This window comes from Callithrix jacchus, chromosome 9 (genome assembly GCF_049354715.1).
Source record: "Callithrix jacchus isolate 240 chromosome 9, calJac240_pri, whole genome shotgun sequence".
NCBI lineage: Eukaryota > Metazoa > Chordata > Mammalia > Primates > Cebidae > Callithrix > Callithrix jacchus.
The window spans coordinates 130,695,279-130,719,243 of record NC_133510.1 but is presented as its reverse complement, the minus strand read 5'-3'; the positions used below and the strand labels follow the sequence as shown (position 1 = coordinate 130,719,243).

General features: G+C 43.3%; 1 long non-coding RNA gene across 1 annotated transcript; it reads right to left on the bottom strand.

Annotated features, from left to right (window-relative positions):
* Positions 1 to 4,949: 4,949 nt before the first annotated feature.
* Positions 4,950 to 23,759, bottom strand: LOC128928698 (uncharacterized). Its single transcript, XR_008474127.2, has 2 exons — positions 23,560 to 23,759; positions 4,950 to 6,018 (listed from the first exon to the last, which is right to left on the bottom strand). It is a non-coding gene; the product is annotated as an uncharacterized LOC128928698 (long non-coding RNA).
* Between the last annotated feature and the right edge of the window lie 206 nt (positions 23,760 to 23,965).

Sequence of the window (23,965 nt, the reverse complement as noted above, 5' to 3'; positions counted from 1 at the left end):
CAATTTCAAAGACTTCTGACACATTTCTCAACTCGAAGTTTACTGGTCACCTCTCTTGAGGGAAGGATGAAACAGCCCTGGCTGCTGAGTTACTGAGTTACAGATGGCAGAGCAGACGGAAAGATCCAAGCTGACCCTGAATCACTCGGCTGCTCCACGCTCCCACAGCCTTTGATGCCAATGCCAGAAAGGTGTGGAAGTCACAGGAAGACAGGTTGGAAGCTTCTATCTAAAGAGGAAGAGGGATGATGGACCCAGGCCACAGATGGACTCAACCATCTCCGAAGAGTCCTGCCCATGAGGAGGTCCAGGTGGCTTCAGGACGCAGAGTCCAGGCTCCACTTTTCCTGCAGGCTCTACGGATGAGGGGCTTTGGTCAATGGCCCAGCCCTTTATGCTTTTCCTTCCCAGCTCTTCCCTTGGCTGGAGGAATCACCCAGGTCTCTGTCTCCATGCCCGCCAGCAGGACACTCCCCTCGCTTCCCCACCTGCCCGCTGTGAAGTCAACTCCACCTCAAGTGACTTTCTACCTTCCCATCCTGTGCTATTTCCATCACATTGTTTCTCAGGCTCTGAGATGATCTGGCTTATTTTCTGGTCATTGCCTGTCTCTCATTCTTCACCGTGAACTCCATGAGCATGGAGCCTGGCCCACCTCCCTTAGTGTGGTATCCAGAATGTTGGACACAAGACAAGGAGTTAGCAGATGCTCAATAAACACTTGTGGGAAAAATGAGTGGAGTCATGTCAGCCCAAAGCCAAGTGTCCATCTCATCTCTACAGATACAGCCTTATACAGAAAGGTCAGCTGATTGGTGTCCTCAAGGAAAAAATCCCCCACTTATTGACATAGATGCCATAGAACAGACCCTGACTTTTGTCTCCTTGGTACGTACCCACTTGCTAACACAGCTCCAAAATTGATCAGATAGAGAGTGGAAGTCACTGATGCCAGAAAAGATGGACTTTCATGGAAATAGATGAAAGAATGGGGGTTACACATGTGACAAAATCACATAGAACTAGACACATGCAAACACACACAAGGACAAGGATTACACACAAGGATTAGGTTGACACACAGGTAGTTGTAGTTTTTGACATTATTTTAATGGCAAAATATGCAATTTCCTTTGCACCAACCTAATATTTATAAAACTGGTGAAGTCTGACCAGGCTTTGTGGATTGTACCATGCCAATTTTCTTTTCCTGACATGAAACTATGGTCATACAAGATGTTACCACTGGGAGCCGATACTTTTTTTTTTGCATTTTCCTCTGAATCTATTATTTCAAAATAAAAAGTTAGTTAACTAATGTATAATGAACACCTTCACCTTGTAGGGAGGGTATAGACCAGAATTGGCAAGTGTAAAAACGTATTAAAGGTTTAGCAACACCAACCTCATACTTTCTTCCTGAGCTGGTCTCAAAGATTGAAAGAGAACTCGTCCAGGTCACTGTGTTACTGTCTGGTTTTGTGTTATGCCCACTGTAAAATGGATGGCCTGAAATCCTCATGCCATTAGGGCTATGCACCTTCCACTTTGGGGGCTCTGGGCAAGCTGTCCTCATCTGCTGACGTGGCGAGGATAGGACACTGCATTGCCACCTGCTGCTAAGCTGCATTGCTAGACACTCAAAGCTACACCATCTAAGATGGGAACAGTGCCATCTTGATCATGGTGCATCTGTGTAAAGCACAATCTGTAGCCTCACGTATGCACATCTGGGTACGTGTTCAGGTATATATTGGCTGGGACACTCAGTGGGCGGGAACACTCAAGCTTCAGCAGGTGGTTGGACATCTGTGGTCGTCAGTGTCTCTGCCTCCTGGGAATTGCCTGCCCAGTGTGTTCCTCTGCTTTAGCCACCCCACACCTCAGTGCACCCTTCCCTGACTCTACACAGGATGAAAACTCCATTATGACCTTTGCAAGACCCATGTACATGTCAGATGCTAAGGCCTACAGAGGATTAAAAGCAATATGAGTAAAGAAAAGAAAAGAATACAGTAGAGCTACCAAACTCTAAGTTAACCCACATCCTGAGAATTCTACCGTTGCTCAAAAATAAGCATGACCCAGACCTTGCAAAGAAAACGATTCAGTGACTTCGTGAGCAAAGTGAACAGGAAACAGAACGAGCCCATTCTGCAGGGCCCTGGCATGGAGAGGAAGATCTGAGAAGCCAGGGCTGCTGGTTTAGAGAGCTTTCGTTGTGTTCCTCCCTAATGGAATTACAGCGGATCTTGATGTGCTTATTCTAGACCAAGGTTCCCAGCCCAGGGCACACTGGCAGTGTCTCAAGACATTTTTGATTGTCACAGTTTTCAGGGCAGGGGAGTGGCATCTAATGGGCAGAATGCAGGGATGCCACTAAATATATGAAAACCCACAGAATGCCCTCCCCACTAAGAATTATCCCCCGCTCCAAAACATCAACAGTGCTGAGATTGAGAATCCCTTGTCATGATGATAGCTCTAAATTTTGCTGAGGTGACAGTGATTGTGCCAAGGGAAGGGGGAGCATCACCCTTTCATTCGCCAAAACGTCAGCGTAAGGGCCAAGCAGATGTCCTCCCCCGGCTCTTCTTCTCAGTGGCTCGGGAGGAAACTTTTTTCTATCAGCTGCACTCAGCCTACCACACCATGGCGTGGAAGCTAAAGGACAATGATATCATCCACTATTGAAATTGTTATTTTTCCATTGTTATTCAAAGAGAAAATTGCGTAGGTTATTATATCAGATGGTGTTTAAAATGAGTCTAGGGTACACATAAAATGCAATGTGCCAAGAACTACGACTGTGAGGAACATGGAAAAAAAAAAAAAGAGGCTATTTATCACTGAAGAAGCTGGACATGGTGGCTCATGCCTGAAATCCCAGCACTTTGGGAAGCCGAGGTGGGTGGATCATTTGAGGTCAGGAGTTCGAGACAAGCCTGGCCAACATGGTGAACCCATGTCTCTACTAAAAGTACAAAAATTAGCCAGGTGGTAGTGATGTGTGCCTGTAATTCCAGCTATACAGAGGCTGAGGCAGAAGAATTGCTTGAGCCTAAGGAGGCGGAGGTTGTGGTGAGCCAAGATCTCGCCACTGCATTCCAGCCTGCACAACCGAGTGAGATCCTGTCTCAACAACAAAAAAAGAGGAGGCAGAAAGATAACAGAAAGGGAATATACATATTTTTTTCTTTTGAGAGGAATAGGCTTTCCTTCAAGTCAAGATACAGATCCTAGAGTCACCCACTGCATGGAGGCTGGTGATGGATGAGGCCATCCTTGGTCATGTTGGATCCAAAGACATGCATTTACAGCACTGCTTGCCTTAAACCTCAGAGCTGTGCTTACGCACGCTTTCAGTGTCCTGAATCAGCTTTAAATTTTCACACAGAGTCAGTGGGCTTTGGAGTATTTAAACCAACACTGGTTCTTATTTAAAATCATGCAGTTTGTAATAATTGTAATACAGTGCAATAAACGCCCCCACCCATGTCTGTCTCACTTCAATTGATGATGATTTTTTTCTCTTCAGGAAAAGAATAAGAAAACAAACAAACAAAAACGCTGGCCTCATCCTCATCATCCCTCTCTCACACCCAGATACAAATCTCTCAGCAAACCTTGCCAGCTCTACCTTCAGATTCCAACATCTCCAGCCCCCTCCCCGCTCCCATCACGCGCATTGCTGACACCCTGGTCCCAGCTGCCACCACAGTTGTTTATTACAACGGCTTCCTAACTGTTTTGCCTTTACTTTCCCTTCAGTTTTGCCTTGACTCTCCGTCAGTCTGTCCTCAAAACCGCAGCCAGAGTGAGCCTACTAAAAGTGATTGCATAAGGTCCCTTTTCTGCTTGAATCCTCCCAGGGCTCCCTACTTCTTACAAAGAAAAAGCCAGTCTTTCAACAGGTAGGAAGACCCACCAGGATGCCCTGGCTCCAGCCTGACACCTGCCTGCCTCTGGGCCGTTGAACTTCCTGATCCCTCTACCTGGAATCCAGAGGTGTCCACAGGGCTTATCCACCCAGTCCCTTCCATCTTTACTCAAACCCCGCCTTTCGGGAGAGAATGTCTTTGGACTCTCTCTAAATCGCAATCATTTCTCTTACCCATTGATATGCTATCCATTCCTTGCTTCATGCTTTTCTTTTTAATACCTTTCATGATCTAACATATTACTTATGTTACTTATGTATTTTATTTTGTGCCTGCCTCAAAAGAATCTAAGTCCCATGAGGGCAGAGATGCTTTTATTTTGATTCTTGTAAAGTTCCCAGCACCTAAAGTCATGCCTAGTATATATAGGTCTTCAAAAAATATTTATTGAACGAATTATTGAGAAAAAGATTGGAGAATTGTTACACCTTTCTACACCTACTGTTGCTAAAAATTCAAAATGTTTGAAATGCACATCCTATTTTTCAAAAGAATAAATATCAGAAATCAATAAGCACAAAAATTCTACAAGTGATAAAGAAATACAAATAAAAGCAAGATAATATTTCACCTGCCAAATTAGCAAGTATTCAAATAAATAAACTGGTACTCTCCAGTTTCAGTATGTATAACCGTTTTTTTTTTTTTTTTTTTAGTATTATAAATACTGTTTAATTCCTTTTTTCTAATATTCTTTTTTTTTTTTAATTTTTTATTGGATTTTAGGTTTTGGGGTACATGAGCAGAGCATGCAAGAGAGTTGCATAGGAACACACATGGCAGTGTGCTTTTCTTTCCTTCTCCCCTTCACCCACATTTGGCATTTCTCCCCAGGCTATCCCTCCCCACCACCCCCTCCCACTGGCCCTCCCCTTTTCCCCCCAATAGACCCCAGTGTTTAGTACTCCCCTTTCTGTGTCCATGTGTTCTCACTACCAGCAAGAACATAAATTGGCTCAAATTTTCAGCAAAAATGTTTTGGCAATGTAGAGCAAGTCTCTCAACATATTTACAAAAACTAAAGCAATCATTTAATTCTGATAAATAATCCAGGAAAAAACAAGACAGGTGGTCAAAGACATACCAAAAGACTTATTGAGACTCTGCTTAATATCAAAAATTGAGAATGTTTTTTAAATCTCACAAAATAATTGGTTAAACAAGTTATATTTCAGCAATTTAGTAACATACTCTGGTCAATAAAACCCTGTGTATAAGCTTATTGAGTGGTATAAGGAAAGCTAACACTAGATTCTCATGGTGGGTAAGATTGTTGCCACAATTGCCTGCCTTTCCCTGTGTGTGCACGTGCCTTCAAGACGGTTCAATCTTTTATTTTTCTCCTTGCATACTGGATGTTCTAAATCAAGAGCAAATAGACCGTTGCTTATATCTGAAAGAACTGAACAGTCATTGATTAGTCCATTCTCATGCTGCTATAAAGAAGTGGTACAAGATTGGGTAATTGATAAAGGAAAGAGGTTTCATTGACTCACAGTACAGCATGGCTAGGGAGGCCTCAGGCAACTTACAATCCTGGTGGAAGGGAAAGCACACATGTTCTTCTTCACATGCTGGCAGGAAAGGGAAGTGCTGAATGAAAGGGGGAAAAGCCCTTTATAAAACCATTAGATCTCAAGGGAACTCACTCACTATCACAAGAACAGCAGCATGGGGGTAACCGCCTCCAAGATTAAATTCCCTCCCACTGGGTCCCTCCCACAACACGTAGAGATTATGGGAACTACAAGTCAAGATGAGATTTGGGTGGGGACACAGACAAAGCGTATCAGTCGCTAAGGCCAAATTTAGTTGAACCTGGCCTTCCAACAGAGGTAACTAAAACAGAGAGGCTTAGCAGGGTGCTAACTGCACACAGCAAGTCAGCAAAGGGATGAGAGCTTGGTCATCAAGGCTTCTAGTCATATCTGTGCTTCCTCTGGGTCCTTTAGGTGATACCACAGGATGACTCAGTGTCCCTGAAAGGTTTTCAAAGCACTGCACAGCATCCCAAGCAGCAGGCCCACCTGACATCCACTTCCACCAGGGGAATGCTTGCTTGTCTCCCATCTTCTCTCTACAAAAGAGCAGAAACAAACACAAGATGGTTTCAGGAGCTCCACAGTGAAGCTCATACCTTAGGCTGCAGAATGCAAGAGGGCAGCAGAGGGCACGCGGCCGCAACCTCTGAAGCAGCCCAGCAGGAGCGCCAGGAAGCCAGTTAGCCCAGAGAAGCATCGGTTTCCATTAATAAAGGAGATCAGCCCCAAAACCACTTGGCAGCTGAGTCAACATCCTGCGTGTAGCACGACAGGCGTTATTCATCTCTGCATTGAGAGCGGCACGTCACGACAGGATGCCGAGTCTATCTTCAGCAGTGGTGCTCCTGTTTATAGTTTGTGGAAAATGATTTATTCTTGGAAGCGTTCTAAGGGCTACATTTCCTGTTGGCTAAAAGCATCTTTCAAAGAATCATAACCAACAATAAATGCAACTGACCATCAAGCCTTTGGTGTCCAGAATTCCCTAATACTTCACTCAGGTCAACTCAGGCTACACAGAAAAACCCGCTCAGGAGCTGCAGGCTGCCCTTCAACATGATCTTAGCACTTCCTGTGTCGCCGCTTGGTCCCAGCCACCAGCACCCTCACCTGAATCTGATGGCAGCCTCCAAACTTGCCTCTCTCCTTCCACTCTTGCAATCCCTCATCCCACTCCCCACACAGCACACAGGCTTCCAGTTTGATCTTTCTTTCTGAATGTACAAAAGTGAGATAACGTCACTCCCCTGCTGAAAACCCTCCTGTGACTGCCCATTGTTATTGTAAGAAAATCCAAACTCTCTCCGTGGTCCTGGGAAGCCCCACGTGATTGGCCATCTGCGCACATCCCTAATCTTATTTTGTAAAAAGTTTCCCAACGTTCAATGCATACGAGTCTCGCTGGCCTTTCTCTAGGTCCTGAAACACAGCAGGTTCTTCCCTGCTGTAGACCCACACAGACACGGACCCCTCAGCCTTGAGCGCTGTTTGCCCTACACTCTTCACCTCCGCCCCCTGCAGGACTTCACTTAGATGCCAAATTCTTGTAAAGCAGATTTTTTTTCAACTATAGATTGTAATCCGTTATTGAGTCATGATGCCAAGATAGCTGGTATTCATGAGCAATGTTTTAATAACAGAATAGAATATTGTTCTTACAGGCATAAAGAGTTTAAAAAATAAAGATAAGGTTGGGCGCAGTGGCTCACACCTGTAATCCCAGCACTTTGGGAGGCTGAGGTGGGCAGATCATGAGGTCAAGAGATCAAGACTTTCCTAGCCAACATGGTGGAATCCCATCTCTACTAAAAATACAAAGTTAACTGGGCTTGGTGGTGCAGGTCTGTAGTCCCAGCTACCTGGGAGGCTGAGTCAGGAGAATCGATTGTCGATTGAACCCAGGAGGCAGAGGTTGCAGTGAGCCGAGATCCACCATCACACTCCAGCCTGAGTGACAGAGTGAGACTCTGTCTCAAAAAAAATGTTTTTTTAAAAGAGAAGAATTTTGGAGGTCATTAGAAGTTAGTCTCAGTAGCCACCTCTGTCCAGTTCTACCCTCTGCAGAGCAGTCTGCCTAGTCACTGAAGTATTAGTGACTGTGTATGTAGAATTGACCTTCCCTTCCTATGACCTCAGGGGTTCAAGAAACTTTCATGATGGTGACTGTAAAACATGGAGGGCCCCTTAATGTTATAAATACACCAGCTGGATTGAAGATGGGGGAAATCACACACACACACACACACACACACACACCCTCAGCAGCTGCTGACCCTGGTTTCCAGCACATGTTTTCTGCTCTTTATTCTCCGAGTCCAGGACACACTGTGTCTGTCTTTATTACACAGTGACTTCTGTTTTCTTGTGTGACTAAGCTGGCCATAGGCAGCGACACATCGTATGAAGCATTGAGACAGAGCTGTCTCTTTCCTGGAAATCAGACGACCTGAGTTCAAGCCTGTCTCCTTCTGCTGCTTCCTATTTTGACCTTAAGGAAGTCACTTTTGGCTCTCAGATTTTCTCATGGGATAAATAAAGGGGTTGCTTTCTGGGAACATTTAAGTCCCTTCTGAGGTAGTGGTCTATTATCTTCGTTTCAATAAGATTTTTTTTTTCCATCTTCCTGAATCCTCAACAAGTCAGGACACTTTTAGTTCCAAATGACAAAAATTTACATTTCAGAAGTGTGATATTTAAGATAAAAAAGAAAAGAAAAGGAAGCCATGGGATCTTACACATGAATGGCCCAAGGGTATTTCCAGGGACTCAAAGTCATTTGGAAAACTCTTCCTCTCTTTTTCCTCTACTGTACAATCTTTCGTGTTGATTTGCTTCTTGAAAATACTTTTCCTTCATAGAGGCAGGATGGCATTTAAAAGCACAATAGTTCCAAGACAAATCCTGGGAAAATTCTCACTGAAGCATTTGTGATTAGGCAGCCACTTGCAGTGACAATGGTGGACTGTGTGGATTGTATGGACTGGGCATTGGTCTCACTCAAAAGTCACAGTCTGGGAGTCAAGGGGAGACAGTTCTCCAAGGGAAAATTGATCTGGGGTGGACAGAAGAGAAAATGTATGATTTTTTTTCTTTTTTTTTCTCTTTTTTTTTTTGAGATGGTGTCTTGCTCTTTCTCCCAGGCTGGAGTGCAGGGGCACAATCTTAGCTAGATACAACCTCTGTCTCCCAGGCTCGTGATCCTCATGCCTCAGCCTCTGAGTAACTGGCACAATAGGAACACGCCACCAAGCCCAGCTCATTTTTGTATTTTTAGTAGAGACAGGGTTTCCCCATGTTGGCCAGGCTGGTCTCGAACTTCTGACCTCAAGTCATCCGCCTACCTCCACCTCTCAAAGTGCTGGGATTACAGGCGTGAGCCACTGTGCCCGGCCGAGAATGTATGTTTTCTAAGCAAAACAATAGCTGCCACTCCCTGTGTGTCCTAGCTGGAGAATCAACCTTCATGATCGCCTTCCCCATTTAAAAACTCCACCCCAAATGATCTACGGATCCCAGTTTACTGGAAGCTAAACAGCTGATTACAATTTTAGCCATTTGACCCCAAGGTGATGCTTAGTTCAAACCTTCCTTGACCTGCTATAGTTTATATTGTCTCAGTATTGATCTCTGGTCTCTGACTTGGGTCTTACGACCACTCTGAGATTGCGCACAGCTTTCTCGATTGTGTGCGCCCCACCTACTCCTAACCTTCACCCTCTATCCTGACCCCAAGATTTTGTGCTGGCTGTTTCTCCTGCCCCTTCTTCCTCCAATTCAGGCCTTTGCCTCAATAGCATCTTCTTGGAGAGTCTCTCCTGGTATATGTAAAACTGTGGCTACTTCCTGCTTAGTCCATCCTCCCTCTTTAGCTTCTACCGCCTGGCACAGTATATGTGTTCTCCCGTCTGTGTTTCTATCATTTGTCTCCTCCCACTTCTGGGTTTCTTAATCTGGGATCTGCGGATGGAATTTAGGAGTTCTGTGGAATTTAGTAGACAAGAGGGAAGGAGCCACAGTTTTCGCTTTCATTAAATAAGTTTTTTACTTTCAGCGTTTTCTTCTATTATAATTACGGTATGATTAGCGGTCTACTGCTCATGCTACGAGCTTTTATCATTGTGTATTCATAGGCCAGTGTCTTTGTCACCAGTGCGAACTGCACCTATCTGCATGTTATTTTAAGCTCTGCAGATGATTTGGAATAACAGCTTTTTTGTCACTGTGGAGAAAATTCTGAGGTTTTCCTAGTCTCTCTGAGGCCTGCCGCAAGATCAGTGCCCAGCTGCCCCTAACCATACTAATGGTTAGGTTAACATACTAACCTAACCATTAACATACTTTCATGGACTTTCCCATGTGACTTCCCCACTTCCCTAGAAAACTACTTTTATGCAAATTTTTGTCTTAGAGAATTAAAAAAAAATACAAAGGAAACCAAGTCCTCTTACCCCACAGAACCTGATGCTACAAACATTAATATTTGAGGCTTTATTACAGATTACAAGTCTCCTTTACTGATATTGCCATTGGTATGTGTACTTTTATCTGATAGCTCACATAGCAGGTGAGATTTATTTTGAAATAGAATGAGATAAAACTAAACTGAAAACAAACAAAAAATATCAGAAATCTTCAATCAGATGTTTATGTCTCACAGTTCCTGGGGAAAAGGTACTAACTTTTGCATCAACATATGTCCCATGAAATGGACCCAAAGTGAATTAAGTGAGTTTAAACCCCTGGCTGTCATCAACATGCGCTTGGCCAGGCGCGGTGGCTCCTGCCTGTAATCCCAGCGCTTTGGGAGGCCGAGGTGGGTGTATCACGAGGTCAAGAGATCAAGACCATCCTGGCCAACATGGTGAAACCCTGTCTCTACCAAAAATACAAAGATTAGCTGGGTGTGGTGGGCACCTGTAGTCCCAGCTACTCAGGAGGCTGAGGCAGGAGAATCGCTTCATCCTGGGAGGTGGAGGTTGCAGTGAGCAGAGATCATGCCACTGCACTCCAGCCAGGCAACAGAACAAGACTCCACCTCAAACAAGCAAACAAACAAGTAACAGATTTTTTCCTATGTGGGTTTGCTTTACATGTGGAAAGTATTTAACATAAAGTTTTACTGTATCCTGATCTAAGACTCTATGGAATAATTCCAAATAAAACAGATGTTGAATTGATACATACGGCCCCAAATTTATTAAGAGACTGGATATAAAGAAACTCAGAGATACTTGCAATCTCAAGAATGCTCACAGCTCATAGCCTCTGGGTGAGCCTCTGTTTCATGGATGGATTCCATCCACCATGCAGAATCAGTCTATGGATGGTCCTCTCCAGCCCCCAAAGGCATCCTTCGAAGGAGTCTGCCCCAGAGCATGGGAACATTAGAGAGATGGCTGGGAAGACCTTCCTGCACAGATGACAACTGGGATGTGACTTGAATGAAGAGAAGAATTAGCCATTCATAGAGAAGGAAAAGCAGGATTCAGGCTGAAGGAGGAAGAACTAGAAACAGGAATGGTGGTGTGTCATTAACAAGGCAGGAAATAAACAGATTGGTATCCAGAGACCAGGTGAAGAAGGGGTTTGAAGGATGAAGGAGAAATCAATGCTGTTTCATGCTGCTGAAAGGTCAAGGCAAAGACCTGTACTATCAGCATTCAGACCTCACTATCAAAAATGAAAGAGCACAACAAGGCCTTTGAAAACATAGATCTCTGTAACAACAAAAAGGTACATTATCATTATAAATTTGACACTTGTTTCCTCTTTTCCTGAGTTCAAAGGTGTTCAGTTAAGCTTTCAGATTGTGGGATGAAGTGTCACTGGGTCAACACACAGGGTCAAAGTCTCCAGGAGGAAATAAAATGGAATGACACATTGGGATGCCACAAACCACATGTCAGCAGTCGACCCTTTCAATTGCTGTGCTGCGAATTGACATCACTCTTGAAGAACCCAGACAAGGCTTCCCGAGGCTTCTGACCATCCAACGCGATCTGGAGAGAAAAGGACTTCAGACTTTATTACCTCATTGGAAGTGCATGGTTGCTTCCACCCATAGGCCAGCTAAACCCCATGCACCTGGACCAGGGGTCACTCAGCCGGCCTCCCAAAGGCTTCTCCATGAAGGAGCTCCCTAAAATGGGATCACGTTCCATTTTATGGAAATTGAGTAGATGTACAAGTAAAACTTTAATGCCAATTTTTAAATAAAACCTTGAAAACAGAATCCATTTCCATTATTTAAACATCAAGTTTATTCTCACAAAAATATAGTCACCTCTTTCTAAAGAAAACTTGTTAGTAAAAATGATTCCGACTTCACAGGAAAAACAACAGTGTTTCTCAGCCCTGATCTGCTGCTAAACTAGCGTGGCCGAGAGACCACAGTTCAAATCCTGGCTCTGCTGGTTTCTTGCTGCTTTTCCAAATCACCCGGCATCCCGAACCCTCAGCTCTCCAAGCTGTGCAATGGGAATGATTACACCTTCAATATGGAAAGCTGTGAGGATTTAAAGAGAAAAAGATGCCGAAGACACAGCGCAGGAGCTGGCACAGGTTAGATGGAAACATTGAGGGGAACTCTGTGACTAACATCCTACATTTCTAGGTCATCTCATTTCAAAGTAGATTTTGGTCTTTGGAATGAGATGACCTGAAATAATGTCAGGTTGCTGGAGTGCTATATGATTTGTAATATGTGAAAATTAGGAATTTCACCTGCCTGCTTGACCTTCTAGAAATTAAATGGCTTGAAGAGCTTGAAGAAACATATCTAACTGTGAAAAGAGGCATGAACATAGCATCATCATTCAGGCGCCTTGCAGTGCCTGGACCCTCACTGTATGCTGAGCAGCAGGCTAAGAACTTTGCATATAGTGGTATCTCATTTAATCTTCCCAATGTCAGTGTGTGCTAGAGATGTTTATCATACCCATGACTATTGGAATAGTAGCAAAACGTGATTTTTTTTTGTACTTATAAAGGAATTTGTCATGAACTTCACTCACTCAGTATGTGTGTGTACATTTGTTCCCTGAAGAAGTTAAGAAGAAGAGAAACAGAAGATACCTTTGAAGTGTGTTCAGTTTTTAATAATGGGGAATGAAGTGACTGTATCTCAGTATATTGATCAATGAAAGAATATAGCTAATTAAATTTTCATTTAACATTTAAAATATGTGTTCATAAAACAAGATATACCACTTATTAATTAGAATTTGGCATAGTTTTTATAGGTGTGATAACCCCCAAATGAGAGTGACTTAAGTAAAATAGAAATCTTTCCCACTCTCAGGTAAAGAAGCCTGAGGTAAAAACGTCCAGGGCTCATACGACAACTTCATGGTTATCAGGAAAAAACCCAGGGTGCTTCTACTTTTATTTGTTACCATTCCATCCTGGAGACTACATCTGCAAGGTACCTCATTGTCCAATATGGCTGCTGAAGCTCCAGCTATCTCCTCTAACTTCAAAGTAGCAGAAGGAAGATAGTAAGGAAAAGCCAAAGGGTTAATTTTCAAACTGAATCAACTACCTTTATTTAGCCACCCTAAAAGCAACCGAGACACATTCATCAAGATTAAATTACAAGGACGTACAAGAGCTGCTAGGAACTTTGACTTCCAGTTGGGAACACAACTACCCGACTTAAATTCAAATATTATTAAAGAAATAGAAAATGGTTATTCTGGCCATCAAAAGAACATTGAAAAAAATGAAACAGTTAGTGCTCAGACAGAAATTTGGAAGAGTTGATATCTTGCTCTTCCACCAAAATTGTCATAAAATGTTAAGCCCACTCTGTGGACATCTAGACAAAAAAAAAAAACAAAAAACAAACAAACAAAAAAAAACCCGCAAAGTCAGGTGGTGCCCGTTGCACCCCATCTCCTCCTTTTTCTACCCTCCCCTTCTGAAAGGCTTGCACTGTTCTCTGCACCACTGCATCACTACCCCGAGTCCATCAAAACTTCAGGAGTTTGCACTGGGGTTTCCTGCTCATGCCTTTAGAAGACACCATGACTATCACAAAAAGCCTCCAATATGGAGAAAGCAATGATCACAGGACGAGCCGCACTGTAATTTCTCTGCAGACTTTCCCCTAGTTATGATGAAGGGAGCAGTAAGCCTGATACTGGCCCCCAAACATGTCCACAGCTTAGTCTCCAAAACCCATGACTATAATACTTCGCCTGGTGAAAAGGACTTTGCAAATATGATTAAATTAAGAATTTTTTGTTAACGGGATTTTCCTGGATGGTCTGGGAAGGCCCAAAGTCTTCACAAGAGTCCTTATATGAGGAAGGAGCAGGATTAGTGTGGAGAAGGCCGTGATGTGATGGAGACAAGGCAGTGTGCCACCAGAGGAAGAGGCTCCATCATGAAGAGAAGAGAGCAGAACTCAGAGGAGAGAAGACCCGAATATGCTGCAAGGCTGTCTCTGAAGATGAAGGGAAGGGGCCGTGACCCTGCATTCACGGAGGCCTCCAGAAACTGGAAAAGACAAAGAATGAGTTCTCCCAGGAACCATGAGAAGGAAAGCAGCCCCGTTTTATATTTTTGGCCTCCAGAGCTGTAATATAATAAATCTGTGATGTTCTAAGCCTCTTAGTCTGTGATAATTTGGTATAGAAGCAAGAGGACACTACCACGAAGGGTATCTCAAACGCCACAGCAGATGACTGCACAGTGGATGCTGAATACAGTCAGGCATCTGGGTCTGGTAGATTTGCCATAAAGGGCATGTGTGAGGTTGACTACCGTGTGGCAAGTAGCTTTCCCTAAGCAATGTCAGGTGCTCTCTGCGCCCTGGTGTCACAGGCAGGGTGCAACAAAACTGGCCTTGAGGGAGTCCTTGAGAAAAAAAAGCAGATGGAGGAATGTCAAGGAATAATAATAACGACAGCAGGTACTCGTCACAGCCACACGTGCTGCATCCTTGCAGAGGATCCTTGCCGGCTTCCTTTTCAGCCCATCCTGTGCATCTGCTCACTTGATCCTCAGCCTTAGGGTAGATGCTGAAATGTGTTCATTTAATAGAGAGGAAACCAGAGCACAGAGAGGTTCAGTCACTGATATGGTTTGCTGGTGTCCCCCTGATGAATCTCACCTTGAACTGTAATCATGCCCAGGTGTTAAGAGCGGGGCCAGGTGAAGATAATTGGCTCATGGGGGCGGTTTCCCCCATGCTGTTCTCAGGGAGTGAGTAGTCTCATGAGACCTGACGGTTTTATAAACGAGCATTCTTTGGCACCAGCTCTCTTGCCTGCCACCATGTAAGATGTGACTTTACGCCTCATTCACCTTCTGCTATGATTTTGAGGCCTCCTCAGCCATGTGGAATTGTGAGTCCTTCAAACTACTCTCCTTTATAAAATGCCCAGTTCCAAGTATGTCCTTATTAGCAGTGTGAGAACAGACTAATACAGCCATTTCCCCAAGTTCTCAGAGCAAAAAACGTGCTAAGCCAAATTCCACTCACTTGTGTCTGACTCTGGAGCAGCGCTCAGTGCTTCTGTGCTGTACGTTTGCCCAGGGATTGGCTCACCTTCTTCCCCCTCCCTTATCAAGTCATGCAAAATGTAATTGCCCCACACTTAGAGGAAGAAAAAGTGGAAGGAAACAGACAGTGTAAAATCTGAACACAGAAGGGGAAGTAGAAGAAAAATAAAAAGAAGCAAAATGATGGGGAAAGAGGAAGTTAGACGGAAGGAAACACCACTCAGATTACATCAAGGATGGGCCTCAGAGCTGAAAAATGATTCTGAGAAACAACTTCTTATTTTCCCTTACAACATACATTATCTCCTCCTCCCCATACGTGCCTACTGCTGCAATTGAAGCAGGACTCATGGAGGGGCTCCAAACACACATCAGCTCTGTTAAGGTGCTCAGCCATACCTGGAATGTGGAGCTTTCCAGGCTAGAAGAGGACTGTGTGTCCGTCAAGACCTCACTGCTCAAGGCCTGGCAGAATGGCTCAGTTTCTTCCCTGCCTCCCCAAACCCTACCCTCGGTGTCCCACAGCCTGTGGCCCCCAGGATGCTCCAGCTTGTCCAGGGCCGGACTGGAAGCACTCCTTTTTACATGTCTGCTGACACATCTAGTCTGGTGGCCTGTCAGGGGCAAGTAACTCATCTATTTCCAGTGCCCATTACCTCTTGTCTTGCACAGGGTTGGGACACAGGAGACACACAACACATAATCATTATGTTCTAGCATTTCCTTCTCATCGATGCAAGGATTTCTTTTTTTATTTTTTAAAGACGGGGTTTCACCATGTTGGTCAGGCTGGTCTTGAACTCCCGACCTCAGGTGATCCACCCACCTTGGCCTCCAAAGTGCTTGGATTACAGGGGTGAGCCACCATGCCCGGCCTGATGCAAGGATATCAAGAAGTAAGCTGTCTGCCGAGTTAGAGCTGCAGTGAATGGCTCTATGCCTGCCCCCACAGCCTCTCACCTGACAAATGTCCCAGCAAGCCATAACCCACTCCCCAAGAACTAAGTGCCTTGAATACAGAAAAGAAGAAAATAGGGCTAAAAGCAGAAGGGATTAAATTATTCTTCCAGCCTCAGTTTTTGTGCTATTTCCCCACCAATGTGTTTATCAAATATTTACCATGTATCAAGTACTATTTTAAAGAACTTTATGAGATCTATCTGATAGAAAATTAAAAAATAAAATAAACATATTTAACAAATAATATTTTTTAAGTTTTTATGCATATGCAAACCTGGGCAAGTATCACTACAATCAAAATAATGGCCAAACAAAAGAAGATGTTGGTGAGGCTGCAGGGAAGAGGGAGAGCTTATACACTGTTGGTGGGAATGTAAACTAGCTCAGCCATTAGGGAAAGCAGCCTGGAGATTTCTCAAAGAACTTAAAATAGAACTGCCATTCCACCCAGCAATGCCACTACTGGGTGTGTGTGTATATATATATATATATATATATTATATATACCCAAAGGGAAATAATGTATTCTATCAAAAAGACACATGGTCCCATATGTTCATTGCAAAGCTGACACAGAATTAACCTAAGTATCCACCAGTAGTAAAGTAGATGAAGAAGATATGGTATCTGAACACCATGGAATACTATGTAGCCATGACAAAAAAACAAAATCATGGATAGAGCTGGAGTTATCTAACTCAAGAACAGAAAACCGGATATCACATACACTCGCTTACAAGTGGGAGCTAAACACTGAATACCCTTGGACACAAAGATGGGAACAAGAGATTCTGGGATCACTAGACTTGGAGGGAGACAGGGATGGAGGGAAGGAGCTGTGGACTGCTGAGTCACCTGTAGTTTGGAATTATGCTTACTGCCTGGGTGATGGGATTATTGGAAGTCCAGCCCTTATCATCAAGTAATTTATCCATGTAATAAACCTGTACATATAATGATAGTTAAAATTTTAAATATAGATACTGATCAAAAAAGTCCATTTGTCTCCCTGAGATCAGGAGTTTGAGACCAGCCTGGCCAACATGGTGAAATCCTGTCTTTACTAAAAATACAAAAATTAGCAGGCTTGGTGGTGCATGCCCATAATCCCAGCTACTCGGGAGGCTGAGGCAGGAGAATCACTTGAACTCAGGAGGTGAGGCTGCAGTGGGCTGAGACTGTGCCATTGTGCTCCAGCCTGGGTGACAGAGCAAGACTCTGTCTCAAAAAAAAATTTTCATTTGTGCCATTTTGTAATCCCTCCTGCTCCCCTCTCCCTGGAGTCCTCACGCCCCATCTGCACACAGTGCTGATCTACTTTCTTACACTGTAGATCTGCTTGCATTCTCAATGACTTTTTAAAATGCAATCATACATTTTCTTCATAGCTTCTTTGATTTTGCGTAAGTATGTCCAGATTCATGACCATTACTGCATATATCAAAAGTAACTTCCTTTTCATAGCTTAGTAGCATTTTATTATGTGTGTTAACTTTTTTTACAGCTTAGTAGCATTCGTTACACCATTATTTATCTCTTCACCTATTGATCCTGTTGATGGGCATTTGAGCTCTCTCCAGATTCATGCTAGTTCAAATAAAGCTGTTAAGAACATCTTTGTATAAGATGCAATTACATTTCTCTTGGGTAAATACCTGGAAGTAGAATGACTTAATGATAGCAAAGTTGTATGTTTAATTAAAAAAATAAAAGTGGGTATATTATTTTACCTTCCACCAGCAGAACATTCCAGATTCTCCAAATCCTTACCAACACTTGCAAAATCATTTTTTAAAAAAATTAATTGATTTTTTTTAATTTGAAATTTTTAGAAGGTGCAATTCTAATTGGTATGTAATGGTATCTCATTGCAGTTCTAATTTGTGTTTACCCAATGACTAATGACGTTGAGCATCTTTCTGTGTTCAGGCATCCGTTTGCAGTCTATCCATTTTGCTATATGAGACGTTTGGTGCAAATGGTGCCCTATGAACTGGAGCTTGCATTGAAATTACGGAGCAATCAGCTGCAGCCTGGGAGGAGAAATCTGAAAAGATTGGCAGTAACATGAGAACGAGCCTCCTGGTGAAAAATGTAAATGGCTTCTATCCAAATGACTTTCTAATTGTTAGTCATTTTCGAGGAATGAGCTGTTCTGCCACTAACATGGATGGGCTGTGCGTCCTGACTGTGAGGGTGACAATTGCTGGGGCATGGTACCAAAATGAGCAAAGCCTTCCTAATAGAGGTCATTACCCTCCTCACTGAGAGGAAAAAAGACTACACAGGAAAGAGCTGGAACTCCAGCCGTATGAGCTTTCTGGTCATTCACCTCCCAGCTGGCTCAGTGATGATCAGCAAATGCTCTCGGAACTCTGGGAAGAGCCAGATAATGACCTGAGCAAAATCTCCCTCCCCACCTGAGTCCCGGAGGTCAAGACGGACAAGGTGATCCACAAGGTCACCATCCAAATCAGACATAGTCTGTGAACTTTTGTCCTACGAACTGCAGCTATTTGAGACAGGGGTAAATATTCTAATGTGAAGGAAAGGCAGGCAGGTGGGTACATGCTACTCTTTATTCTCTCGGTGATGCCATCTCCTCTTGGCAGACAGGAAAATAGAAGCTCAGAGATTTGTCCAAGGTCAGACTGCCACTACCTTGATATATGACTTTGGCAAATGCTTCAAACTCACTGCCTCAGCATCCTTGATTATGAAATGGAGACACCGTAGCACCTATACGGAGACTTTTGCACAGCCTCCCTGAGAAAACACATATGCACCAATAACAGACTTAAAGAGAGCCAAATCAAGAGTGAACTCCCATTCACAACTGCTACAAAGAGAATAAAATACCTAGGAGTACAACTAACAAAGGATGTAAAGGACCTCTTCAAGGAGAGCTACAAACCACTGCTCAAGGAAATAAGAGAGGACACAAACAGATGGAAAAACATTCCTGCTCATGGTTAGGAAGAATCAATATTGTGAAAATGGCCATACTGCCCAAAGTAATTTATAGATTCAACACTATCCCCATCAAGCTACCTATGACCCTCTTCACAGAACTGGAATAAACCATCTTAAACTTCATATGGAATCAAAAGAGAACTCGCATAGCCATGATAATTCTAAGCAAAAAGGACAAAGCTGGAGGCATCACACTACCTGACTACAGACTATACTACAATTAATCAAAATAGCATAGTATTTGTACCAGAACAGAGACACAGACCAATGGAACGGAACAGAGGCCTCAGACGCAACGCCACACATCTACAACTATTTGATCTTTGACAAACCTGATAAAAACAAGCAGTGGGGAAAGGATTCCCTGTTTAACAAATGGTGTTGGAAAACTAGCTAGCCATGTGCAGAAAGCAGAAACTGGACCCCTTCCTGACACCTTACACTAAAATTAACTCCAGATGGATTAAAGACTTAAACATGAAAACCCTAGAAGAAAACCTAGGAGAAACCATTCAGGACGTAGGCATAGGCAAGGACTTCATGACTTAAACACCAACAGCATTGGCAACAAAAGCCAAAAATAGACGAATGGAATCTAATTAAACTCCAGAGCTTCTGTACAGCAAAAGAAACAATCATTAGAGTGAACCAGCAACCAACAGAATGGGAAAAAATTTTTGCAATCGACCCATCTGACAAAGGGCTAATAGCCAGAATCAACAAAGAACTAAAACAGATACACAAGAAAAAAACAAACAGGTGAAGGACATGAACAGACACTTTTCAAAAGAAGACATATATGAGGCCAACAAACATATGAAAAAGTGCTCATCATCACTGGTCATTAGAGAGATGCAAATCAAAACCACACTGAGATACCATCTCAAGCCAGTTAGAATGGCGATCATTAAAAAGTCTGGAGACAACAGATGCTGGAGAGGATGTGGAGAAATAGGAACACTTTTACACTGTTGGTGGGAGTGTAAATTAGTTCAACCATTATGGAAGACAGTGTGGTGATTCCTCAAGGACCTAGAAATAGAAATTCCATTTGACCCAGCAATCCCATTACTGGGTATATATCCAAAGGATTATAAATCATTCTATTATAAAGACACATGGACGCATATGTTCATTTCGGCACTGTTTACACTAGCAAAGACCTGGAACCAACCCAAATGCCCATGGACTGGACAAGGAAAATGTGGCACATATACACCACGGAATACTATGCAGCCATAAAAAATGATGAGTTCGTGTCCTTTGTAGGGACATGAATGAATCTGGAAACCATCATTCTCAGCAAACTGACACAAGAACAGAAAATCAAACACAGTATGTTCTCACTCATTGGTGGGTGTTGAACAATGAGAACACGTGGACACAGGGAGGAGAGCATCACACACTGGGGTCTGTTGGGGAGAATGGGGAGGGACAGCATGGGGTAGGGAGGTTGGGGAGGGATAACATGGGGAGAAATGCCAGATATAGGTGACGGGGGAGATGGAGGCAGCAAACCATATTGCCATGTATTTACCTATGCAACAATCCTGAGTGTTCTCCACATGTACCCCAGAACCTAAAGTGCAATTATATATATACAAAAGAAAAAAGAATACATATGTGAGCGATTATCACCATTATCACCAATGGTGGATTATCACCATTATGATGGAAAGAGAGTCTGGCGTTTCTTTCAGTTGTTTGCAGTGGGTAATGTAAATCCACTTTTGCTAAATCTTTTTACTTTTGTAAATGTTAATCCACAACACTTGACTCCAAGTAACACTCCTAAATTCAAATCTTGAAAATTAAGTCAAAAGTATAAAAGTATTTAGTGGGCCAAAAGTCGTAGTGTCGAGCCCACAGGTTTATGGATTGCAATCACATACGCATGTCATGTGGAATGAGGCAAACTTGCAGTGTTAGTGCTCCCGTGGTGACCGCATGGCTGCCACTTGTCCTCTCTTGCTGACCGTGCGATTACTAAGTGCAGCACTCTCTGATCAGCACCACTCTTACTCTCTCAACAGTATCACATCCACTTAGCAGATGAGGAAATATTGGCTCAGAGAAGTTCAGGGATTCGGCTGAATTCTCATTGCCATTATGAACCTAGACCTAGCAGTGTCCACAGGAACTTCGCTCTGGAGCCTCCGCTGCTGCTCTTTCTCTGGACTATCCACTTTTTTCAACCTCCCTTCCTGGAGACAGCTGATGACCAAACTAAAACGGTACCAGATGTCTCCACTTAGGACTGAACATCCAGAAGAGGTGACAGACATCACCCCAGGCAGGAAGGTCAGCTTCCCAACTTGCCCCCTGCTGCCTTGAGTGTGGGGAAACAGCCAGCAAAGAATGGGGCTGAGCCCCAGGCGGCTCATCTTGTCGATGTTCCTGCTTAGGCATCATTAAATAAAAGCTGTTGTTTATCCTACAGATGGGCTGTTTTGGCTTGTGTGTGTCCTCGTCCATGTTTAGAAGCCCTATTTAATTTAAATCTTGCAGGGTGGCTTAAAATATTCTCCATGGCTATAAGGATATGCTTTTCCATCTTCATCAGCATTCCTGCTGCGAATTCCCAGGTGGGCACTGACCGTATCAGAGGTTCCTCATTCTATCAGGTGACCCTCGGTGTTCTGAAGAGTCGGGGACTTACTGCAAGGTCTCTCCCTCTCTCATAACTGGAGTCAAGGTCATGGGCTGAGTCAAACAGGATGAAACTGGTTGTTGGTCTATACGTGACTTGAGCAGCCACAGAGCAGAGTCTACTTATCAGTAACGATGCCCTTTCCTGGGGGCCATTTCCACGGCAGGATGTGCACCCTAGGATGTCTGGAATGCTCCCGGCCAACGATAAAGCATCTGGGCTTATCAACGATGCAACACGAGGCAGTGAAGTTACTGATGACCTCAGTTCCAGAGAGACTTAGTTCACATTATGTTGCAGACTTGGTGTCGTCTTGGAAAAATAAATTCTTATTGGGTTTGTTGGTTTGATTTCGCTTTCAGAGACTTATTCTCCTATAATTTTGCTCCTTACTGAGAGATACATAGTTTTCAATTTCAAAGGATTTACTGAATAGGTGATATATGTACATAACAAGACAAGTAGTATTAAAGAGGCTGTGTCTACGGAAACAGATCGTCTCATGCTGGGAATGCTCTATTTCTTAAGTATATGTTAATTACATGAATGCTCATGTGTTATTATTTTTCAGCATAATTTGGATTGTATATGTTCTCATGTACATATATATTTATATACACATATATTATATATATATTTATTTATTCCCCCCCCTTTTTTTTGCAAGTTCTTACTGCCAATCTTGAATCTCAGAGCTCTAGTTTCCATCTTCCCTTTCTTTTTTTAAATCTTTCTAGGAACAGTCTATTCAGATACACAAGTATATAGACACACACACACACACACACACACACACACACACACACAGGCATGTTAAACACACAGGTAGGTAAACGTAGCCTGCCTTTTACACCAAGAGCAGCATATGAGACAAAGTGGTCTGCACTTTGCTTTTCACTTGGAGCAAATATATCGGTGGATGTTCCATATCAGCAGAGAGAACACTCTGCCTTGTTTTGATAACCATCGTACTGGTATATGATTACGTATTCCATGTTTTATAGAAGATGGCTCCTAAAGGAAGACATTTTGGTTGTTTCCAAATTTTCTACAGAAACTAATGCTGTGATGTGTATTTCTGGGCATGTAAATCTTTGTTCTTGTAGATTAAACTATCTGTGGAAGAAAAGCGTAATGCTGAGTGTATAGTACAGTTCCGTTCAGCTCACTCCCGAGCTAGTTCAGTTCTTTTACGGAATGACTCAGTAACCAGTTGAGCATATCCTCACTGCCTCCACCCACACCCGACAGGATCTATTAGGTTGGTGCAAATATAGTAACTTAGCAGAGTAAGGTAGCGTGATTCATATAACAGCAAAAAATCCCCCTTTTTTCTTTCCATAAAACATTCACCACTTCCAGGAATGCCACAAAAACGTCTTAAAATTATTCTAGCGGAAAGACCTTAACAAGTGCTCTCAAGGGTTTGGAAAAACAGAAATGCTTATAATTGCTGTGTGGAGCTTAATGGGTGGTAGCCCCTTTGCAAAACAGTTTATCTGTTTCTGAAAACATTACACAGACATTTACCAAATGACCCAGCAGTTCCACTCACAGGTATCCAACCAAGACAAATAAAAACCATCAGCGCACACATTTGTACAGGAGTGTTCACAGCTTCATTTTTCATCAAAGCCAAAAAGTGAAAACAATGAAATGTTCACCAACTACCAAATGGATGAGAAAACCCGTCGTGTATCCCCACAATGGAATGTTATTTGGCCATGGCCGTGGAAAGGAATGAAGCGCTGATACATGCTACATACAACACGGATGACGACATGGATGAACCTTGAACATATGATATGAAAGAAGCCAGACACAGGAGAATACATATGGTTCCACTGACATGAAACATTTTATCAAAGGGAATTCTAGAGAAAATAGGTTAGTGGTTGGCAGGGGCTGGGAATGGGAGGTGAGTATGAGGGACTCCTACGGAGGGACAAAAATGTTGTAAAATTGGATTGAGATGATGATTGCATACCTTAGAAAGTTTGCTAAAATTTGTTGTGTTGCACTCATTTGCGCCGGGCACTCGGTAGGCTACACAGAAGAAAAAGATGCCGCGATCTCTTCCATCCCACCACTTCGGCTCCAATGAGGACCTCAACAGCAGTGATTCTTTCAAAGTTTTTTCTTTATTAGGATTTGGGCTGACATTTTAAAGCATAAAGGTTTCACAATGAAACAAACTGAGCTTTCGGGCTGGGCTTGCAACATTGGTAAGTGCTGCCTTATTTGCACACACCCACGTGACGGGGGCTGGGTAGAGCTGAGCTGTGATGCCCTTGCTATTTGGGAAGCAGCTCTAGTTCCCCAGGCTTCCCTCCCCCTCGCCTCTGCTCCCCAGCATGCATCCACTTTAGGGACCTAGTTTTCAGGACCTCTGA